Genomic DNA, 8,490 nt, shown 5'->3' with positions numbered 1-8,490 from the left:
CTCACATATTTATTAGCTAACATCGAGGATATTATAGCTGGCGACCCATTCAAGTCAATAGACTCAACTCGAATCATCTCATTATTTGCACACCTCAAATCGATAATTTTTCTTTTGCAATTCACAACTACATCGTGAACGGTTAGCCAATCCATACCGAGGATAACATCAAATTCATCAAATGGCAAAAGCATCAAATTGGCCGGAAAACAGTAACCTCGGATTTCTAAGGGACATTTCTTACACACTTTGTCGACAAGCACATAGCGACCCAAGGGATTTGACACCCGAATTACGAACTCAGTAGACTAACAGGTAAAGTCTTACTGGTTGCTAAGGTTTTACATATATAAGAATGAGTAGAACCAGGGTCAATCAAAGCAATCACATTAGTATCAAAGAGAGTGAAAGTACCGGTAATAACATCAGGCGAAGAAGCATCCTCGCGTGCACGTATAGCATAAGCCCTAGCAGGCGCACGAGCCTCAGATCTGGTTGTAGCATCTCTAGATCCTCTCTGACCGCCACTAGCATTTCCTGTGTTTCTAGACGGTCTACCCCGAGCAGTAGTAGCACCTAGTTTCCCACTCTGATTCACATTTTGTTCAGACAGTCTCGGGCAATCCTTGATAAAATGGTCTGCTAATCCGCATTTATAACAGGAGCGGTCATGGAATCTACAACTCCCCGAATGCCATTTACCACAATACTGACACTCCGTTTTGTCTCGACGATCATTTCCAACACTGGCAATCGAAGTGACTCGTGCACTCATAGGGGGTCGATCGCGATCTCATCTAGAAAGACCCGAAGTGTATCTAGACCGGCCTAAGTCATCTCTAAATTTCTTCGATGACTGTTGGAAGGGCTTCCCCGAAGACCTCTTACGAAACTCCTTTGCTCCAACCTCAGCTTTTCTTTTCTCCATACTGAGCTCCTCGGCTTTGCAAGCTCGCTCGACAAGTACCACAAATTCTCGGATTTCTAAAATGCCTACATACAGCTTTATATCATCATTCAGTCCATCCTTGAAACGTTTACACATTACGGCTTCTGAAGAAATTCATTCTCGAGCGTACCGGCTAAGCCTTACAAACTTTCGTTCATAGTCGGTAACCGACATGGAACCTTGTTTAAGTTCAAGAAATTCCTTTCGTTTTTGGTCAATGAATCTCTGACTGATATACTTCTTTCAAAACTCAGTTTGGAAAAACTCCCAAGTTACTTGCTCTCTGGGCACAACAGAGGTCAACGTATTCCACCAATAGTAGGCAGAATCACGTTGCAAGGAGATAGTACACTTTAGGCACTCATCGGGTGTGCAAGATAGCTCATCGAGTACCCGAATAGTGTTGCCCAACCAAAATTCAGCTTGCTCGGCATCATCGCTGTCCGTAGCTTTAAATTCGGTAGCCCCGTGTTTTCGGATTTTGTCAACTAGGGTCTTATTTGACCTTATTTGGTCAGTTTCCAGAGGTAATGTAGGTGCGGGGGTGGTATTAGTCGGGAATGGAGGTCGTGGAACAGCCGTATTAGTTCGAATGTATTGGTTGAACCAATCATTCATCACGCTATAAAAAGCTTGTCTAGCTTCATCGTTCGGGTTACTAGCAATAGGTGGAGAGTCCGCCGGCGCTGTCCCTTGTGCGGGAGCAGGCGCTACACTCTCAAGATCATCAGCTACAGCTCGGTCGGGATCGAGATCCATTACTATAAATAAACACATTTTCAATTGTCAGAAATCACCACACTATCAGATAAACACATAATGGCATGTATAGCTAGACCCAAACGTATTACGGTAGTCCTAGAATCGACTAAACCGTAGCTCTGATACCAATAAAATTGTAACACCCCATACTCGAGACCGTTGCCGGGGTCGGACACGAGGGGTTAACAGACTTAATTCACTTATTTTCACAGTCCATTTTAAAAATTTCCAGACTAGCTGGGTAACTGCGTCACTGTCACCTTAAAAATCATATCTTGATTTCCAAAACTCGAAAATCAGTTTCGTAAATTTTCCCTGAAACGAGACTCATATAACCATCTAAAAATTTTTTTCTAGAATTTTTGGTCTGGCCAATTAGTACAGTTTATTAGTTAAAGTCTTCCCTGTTACAGGGTTCGACTACTCTGACCTTCGGCATTGCGACTTAGATAACTCCTTGTACAGGGCTTCAATACTTATGCCGTTCATTTCAAAAGAAACTAGACTCGAAAAGGAATCTGTACATATAGGGAATGACTTCTAATTATCTCTGGTTAATTTATAGTGAATTTCCAAATTCAGATCAGGGGATCCAGAAATCGTTCTGGCCCTTTTCCATGAAAACTTAAATATCTCTTAAAATACGACTCATATGACCATTTCGTTTATTCCATATGAAAGTAAATTCATCAAGGTTCAATTTCATAATTTATTCACTATTTAATTCCATTCCTACTATTTTTAGTGATTTTTAAATTCACACCACTGCTGCTGTCAAGATCGCCTTTAAGCTAGACTTTACCTATTACATAGTTTCCATGATTCACCCAACCCTTTAGCATATATAGCACAAAGTATGATCGTGATTAACCATTCCAATGGCCAATCATTGCCAAGCATATCCACACCTCTCAATAACCATATACATACAAAATGATTATAACATTATGCTCAAAATATATATAAGCCATTTTCGCATGGCTATCCAAATTCGTACAATACCAAAAGGTACATGACCAACATCAAAAAGGGTAGTCCTATACATGCTATTTCAGAGTTCAACCAAAAGTGTACCAAAGGGGCTTTGATAGTGTGGACGACTTCGACTTCAACAATCCCGAGTCTGATAGCTGACAAACCAAAATCTATAAAACAGAGAATCAAAGAAATGGAGTAAGCATTTAATGCTTAGTAAGTTTTGTGCCATGAAATTAGACACAACTAAAGTATAGCATTCATATGGCTAAACGGATAATTTCATATGCACAAATTCTCAATATCATACTTACTTCACATTACCAACCCTTATATTCATACACAAAAGATCAACTTAGCTAAAGGTCGAAGCTCATTAATTGATCGAGCTAATAATATTTCAAGGAATTTACTACTCCAATGCATATCTAAACGTACCTCATCGTTGGGATTTACGAGCGTATCAATTTAAATTATTACAGCAAGATCGCTCATTCCCAAACCAAGTACCTTCGGAGTTTAGCCGGATATAGCTACTAGCACAAATGCCTTCGGGACTTAGCTCGGTTATAATAACTCGCACAAATGCCTTTGGGACTTAGCCCGGTTATAGTAACTCGCACAAATGCCTTCGGGCTTAGCCCGGAATTAGTCACTCGTAGAAATGCCTTCGGGCTTAGCCCGGAATTAGTCACTAGCACAAATGCCTTCGGGACTTAGCCCGGGTATCAATCCGAATATCCAAGCACATATCAATAAATCATGACACATCAATATTTCATTTTCATAACTAGAATTCAAACACAATTCAATTATTAAGCATTACATTTTTGGCTCAATAGCCGCATACGAATAGCATGATTCGGCTTGCTTCATGACATGATTTCTATGCACATACGGCTACCCATCATACGTATAGACTAATTAACTCACATATGATTCAAGTAGAATCATTATATCACCGTATATTGTTATAATTATACGTCATGACTTAATCAAATCGTAAACTAAGTTTCATTACTCGAAAACTTACCTCGGATGTTGTCGAACGATTTCGATGGCTATTCGATCACTTTTTCCTTCCCTTTATCGGATTTAGTTCCCCTTTACTCTTGAGCTTAATATTAACAAATAAATTGATTTAATCATTTTGAACATCAAAGAGGAATTTAAGGTATTTAGCCCTTATATATTAGGCATTAGAGTCATATATGTATGAAATCACGAATCAAATTCAACATATTAGCCAATATTCTCCTTAGCCGAATTTTCTAAGTCAAGATAAAGCCATCAATATGCTTACCTATGGCCGAACATACACATCAACCTATGTACTCATTCATGTGGCCGAATATGCATGTCTATGTTGAGGCCGATTGTATACTTAATACATTCTACAAATATGGTCACTTGTATTGACTAAATACCATTTTGTTTCAAGTTCAAAACTCGGCTAATACACATATATACACTAGAAATCAAATACTAACATTTGCACTTCACCTTAATAGCTAGCTTAGCAAACCTTGATTTAACACATAATTGTTCATAACACAATTTAAGCATACTCTCCATTCCATCAATTCCAAAACACATACATTACTCAATAATGTTCAAACTTATATTCGACCTTAGCACACAACTTGCTAGCCGATTCTTCTCCATTTAGCAACTAATGCACATATGTGCTCATTTGTTAGACTCTACTTCATCTAACAACAACCATATTTCTCTTCTACCTCCTACCATGGCCGAATGCTCAAGATACCTCAATATCGAAACTTTTAACTTGGGTTGCTTAAAGAACTTGGTGATGAGTTAAAATTTTTCTAACACCTCAAGCATCATAACACATCCATATAGCCAACATGCTAATAGTATCAAGGCTTCAACTAAAACTTTTGAAGCCTCTTAGTCGAATACTAACTCTCTAATAACCCCAAATCCGTCCATGAGTTCGTTAGAATTTAGACTAATCATCCAAGGGATGTATGAACTTTCAAAGCAACATTCAACATACCTTAATCTAGTGAACCACCATAGCCGATTTTCTCCAAGCTCTTTCCCTTCCTTTCTTTCTTCTATTCGGCCAACTTGAACAACATGAGAACTCTTTCTCTTTTTTTTTTCTTCAAGTCACGGCAATGGGGGGGGTAAGGGGGAGACAACTTTGGTTTCATCACCCCTCCCTTTTCATTACTTAATTACTAAGCCTTTATTTTATTCTTTCTAACATAACACACTAACACAACATGTTCACAACATGTTCCACCCCATAGCATGGCCGGCCACTAGCTCAAATTTTGGGTAATTTGACATGCAAACCCATCATTTTCATAACATGCATTAATAGGCCACTTCACATTTTCCTAGCACATTTCTAAATTTTCTCACATAAGTCCTATTTAATAAAATTCACTTACAATTAACAAAATTCAAACATGAAATTTTCACACATGCATATATGCATATAATAAGCATCAACTATGGCGGTTAATTATTTTTTTATGACTCGGTTTAGTGGTCCCGAAACCACTTTTCGACTAGGGTCAATTTAGGGCTGTCACAATTCAGATGATACAGCAGTTTGTTCAGTTTGATGGTTTGCAGGATGAAGATCCCAACACTCACTTAGCAAATTTTCTGGAATTTTTCGATACATTCAAAATCAATGGCATTTTTGATAATGTCATTCGTCTTCAGTTATTTCCTTTTTCGTTGAGGAATAAAGCTAAACAGTGGTTGAACTCGTTACCACGACGGTCAATTACTACTTGGGAACAAATGACCGAAATTTTTTTACTAAAATACTTTTCGCAAGCTAAAATGGCTAAATTACGTAATGATATCTCTTCTTTTGTGCAGATGGATTTAGAAACACTTTATGATGCATGGGAGAGATACAAGGACTTACTGAGAAGGTGCCCTCACCATGGGCTACCGCTTTGGCTACAAGTACAAACATTCCACAATGGTTTGAATCCCTCGACTCGGCAAATGGTTGACGCAGCTACTGACGAAACCATCAACAACAAAACACCTGAAGAGGCTTATGAATTCATTGAAGAAATGTCACTGAATAACTATCAGTGGTAAGTCATGAGGACTAAGCAAACAAAAATAGCCGGCGTTTATAACGTCGACTCAGTTACTATGCTGTCAAACCAGGTAGAACTTCTCAATAAAAAGATTGATGGTTTTCTTAGTTCTACGCAGGTACATCTAGTAATGAGGTGTGACTCAAGCAGAGAAGATGTGCATACAGAATATCAATCCTTCAATCCTACAACCGAAGAGGAATAAGTCAACTATATGGGTAATAATAACTTTAGATCTCAAAATAACCCATACAGTAATACTTATGATGCAGGTTGGAGGAACCACCCAAATTTCTCCTGGGTGGTCAAGGGAATCAAAAGCCACAAAATCCTCAGGGTTTTCAACAACCACCCTACCAACAGGAAAAGAAGCCAAATCTTGAAGAGATGCTCTCAAAGTTCATATCAATGTCAGAAACCCATTTCCAAAATACTGAGACAGCACTTAAAAATCAACAAGCATTGATCAAAGGACTCGAAACTCAGATAGGCTAGCTTTCCAAACTGATCTCCGAACGACCACAAGGTAGTTTGCCAAGTAATACCGAACCTAACCCAAGGAATAACTCAACACAATTAATAATCAAGATAACAAAGGAATCGTTGAGCCTGAACCAGAACCGAGGCAAGAAACTGTGGTAAGAAAATGGAGAGATGAGGTAGGTCAAAATACAAACAAACTAGCGACTGTCGAATATAAACCTCGTGTGCCATACCCTAACGCGACAAAGAAAGACCGCTCAGATGAACAATTTGGTAAATCCATTAAACTTTTGAAAAAAATTACTTATTAACTTACCGTTTATTGAAGCTTTGTCACAGATGCCAAATGCAATGAAATTTTTAAAAGAGCTTTTAGTAAATAAGCGGAAGTTGGATGAAGCATCGCATGTGGAGCTAAATGCAGTCTGCTTAGCTATTCTACAGAATAAGATACCCTACAAATTGACAGATCCGGGGAGTTTTACAATTCCTTGTTTAATTGGTAGTTTAGATATAAGTCATGCATTAGCTGATTTAGGGGCTAGTATTAACATCATGCCTTACAAAATGTTTAAGCAACTAGGTCTTGGGAAACCTAAACAAACTAGGATGAGCATTCAATTGGTAGATAAAAACTATAAGATTTCCTAAGGGTATTATTGAATATGTACTCGTGAAAGTACATAAGTTCATATTCCCCGTTGATTTCGTTGTTCTAGACATAGAGGAGGATAATAACACCCCTCTGATTTTAGGAAGGCCCTTTTTAGCAACTGTTAAAACAGTTATTGATGTTGGCATAGGTGAGCTTAGACTACATGTGGGAGACAAAACGATCACCCTTCAAGGTCATAATTCTGGCATCACATCGAACATTGAAGGTAATAGTCCACACCAATCTACTAAAACCGACAATGTGTCTTTGCAGAAATTACGCTTCAAAGAAGTTCACAAGCCATGTTCCAGAAATGATAGAGGACACATTCATGAAGAACGAAGGCTACGGATAGAGAAGCTAGATGAATGGCGAGCACACAAACCGAGAACACATGATAAACTGAAACTACGCCAAAATAAGCCCGATACCTCTCCTAATCAACTTAAGGTTGGCGATAAAGTCTTACTAGATGCCACAGATCCCCACTTGTCACTACCACACCGAATGAGGAAATCCCTCTTATGGTACTCAGTATTTTTCCATTCGATACGGTAGAGGTGAGTCACCCGAAGTTCGGCACTTATAAAGTAAAAAACACCCGATTAAACCCTATTTTGATGAGATTGATAATAGGAATGAGGAGTAAAACTCCTCGAACCACCTTGACCACTCACTAGATAGGTAAGTCGAGCTTAGACTATAAATAAGCGCTTCTCGGAAGGCAACCCGAGCACTAACATATTTTGATTTCTTTATTTTAATTTCTAACACTTTGAATCATTAACTTTATCTTTTAATTGCAAAGTTTTTCAGCACACACGGCCAGGCACACGGGCTTGCCTAAAGCTGTGGCCAAACAGGGGAAGAGACACGGCCGTGAGAAAATAGGGTAAATAATTTCCCCAAAACACAGGATGCGATAAATCCCCACGGCCGTGCGACATGGCCATGGTTGAATTTGATAGGTGAACACGGGCATGTGAATGGAAAAACACGGGCGTGCCAGGGGTAAGGCTTGATTTCGTTTCTTCGACGCGGGTGTGAGACACGCCCGTGTCGATAAGCCGTGGACAACAATACACAGGCGTGGTACCCTAACACACGAGCATGAGAGAAGCGAACAAGGCTAGGCACGATCGTGCGATATGGTCGTGTGCCACACACGCCCCAGACACACGGGCGTGTGATAGTAGCTAGGCACGACCTAAATTGTAAAATTCTAAAAGCACGGGCTTACTTTTAGAGTACACAGGCGTGGCCATAGGCCGTGTGCACCTCCCCTATATATGCAAATCACAGTTCATTTTCTTCTTCCTTTCAAAACCCTAGCTGAAATCTCTCCTTCTCCACTCCCTAATCCCTATTCTGGCCATCATTCCCCAGATTCTCACTTCACCAACCCCCAAACCACTCTCAAATCCACTCCCCCTGCATCAATCCTCACTTTCCCCTCTCTTTTCCCTCTATTTTTCCTCCACATGGCTGAACACTCACGCTCTATACCCGTGCTCACCATCAACACGCCCGTGCGCTGCCCTACAGTAGTTTTTGGTTCACTTTCTCAA

At 39.6% G+C, this 8,490-nt stretch overlaps 1 non-coding gene across 1 annotated transcript; it reads right to left on the bottom strand.

Moving 5' to 3' along the window:
- Positions 1 to 5,518: 5,518 nt before the first annotated feature.
- On the bottom strand, positions 5,519 to 5,625 carry LOC128283093 (small nucleolar RNA R71). Its single transcript, XR_008273435.1, has one exon. It is a non-coding gene; the product is annotated as a small nucleolar RNA R71 (small nucleolar RNA).
- Positions 5,626 to 8,490: the final 2,865 nt, after the last annotated feature.

Source organism: Gossypium arboreum, chromosome 10 (assembly GCF_025698485.1).
Source record: "Gossypium arboreum isolate Shixiya-1 chromosome 10, ASM2569848v2, whole genome shotgun sequence".
NCBI lineage: Eukaryota > Viridiplantae > Streptophyta > Magnoliopsida > Malvales > Malvaceae > Gossypium > Gossypium arboreum.
This window is presented reverse-complemented; position numbering and strand designations above follow the sequence as displayed.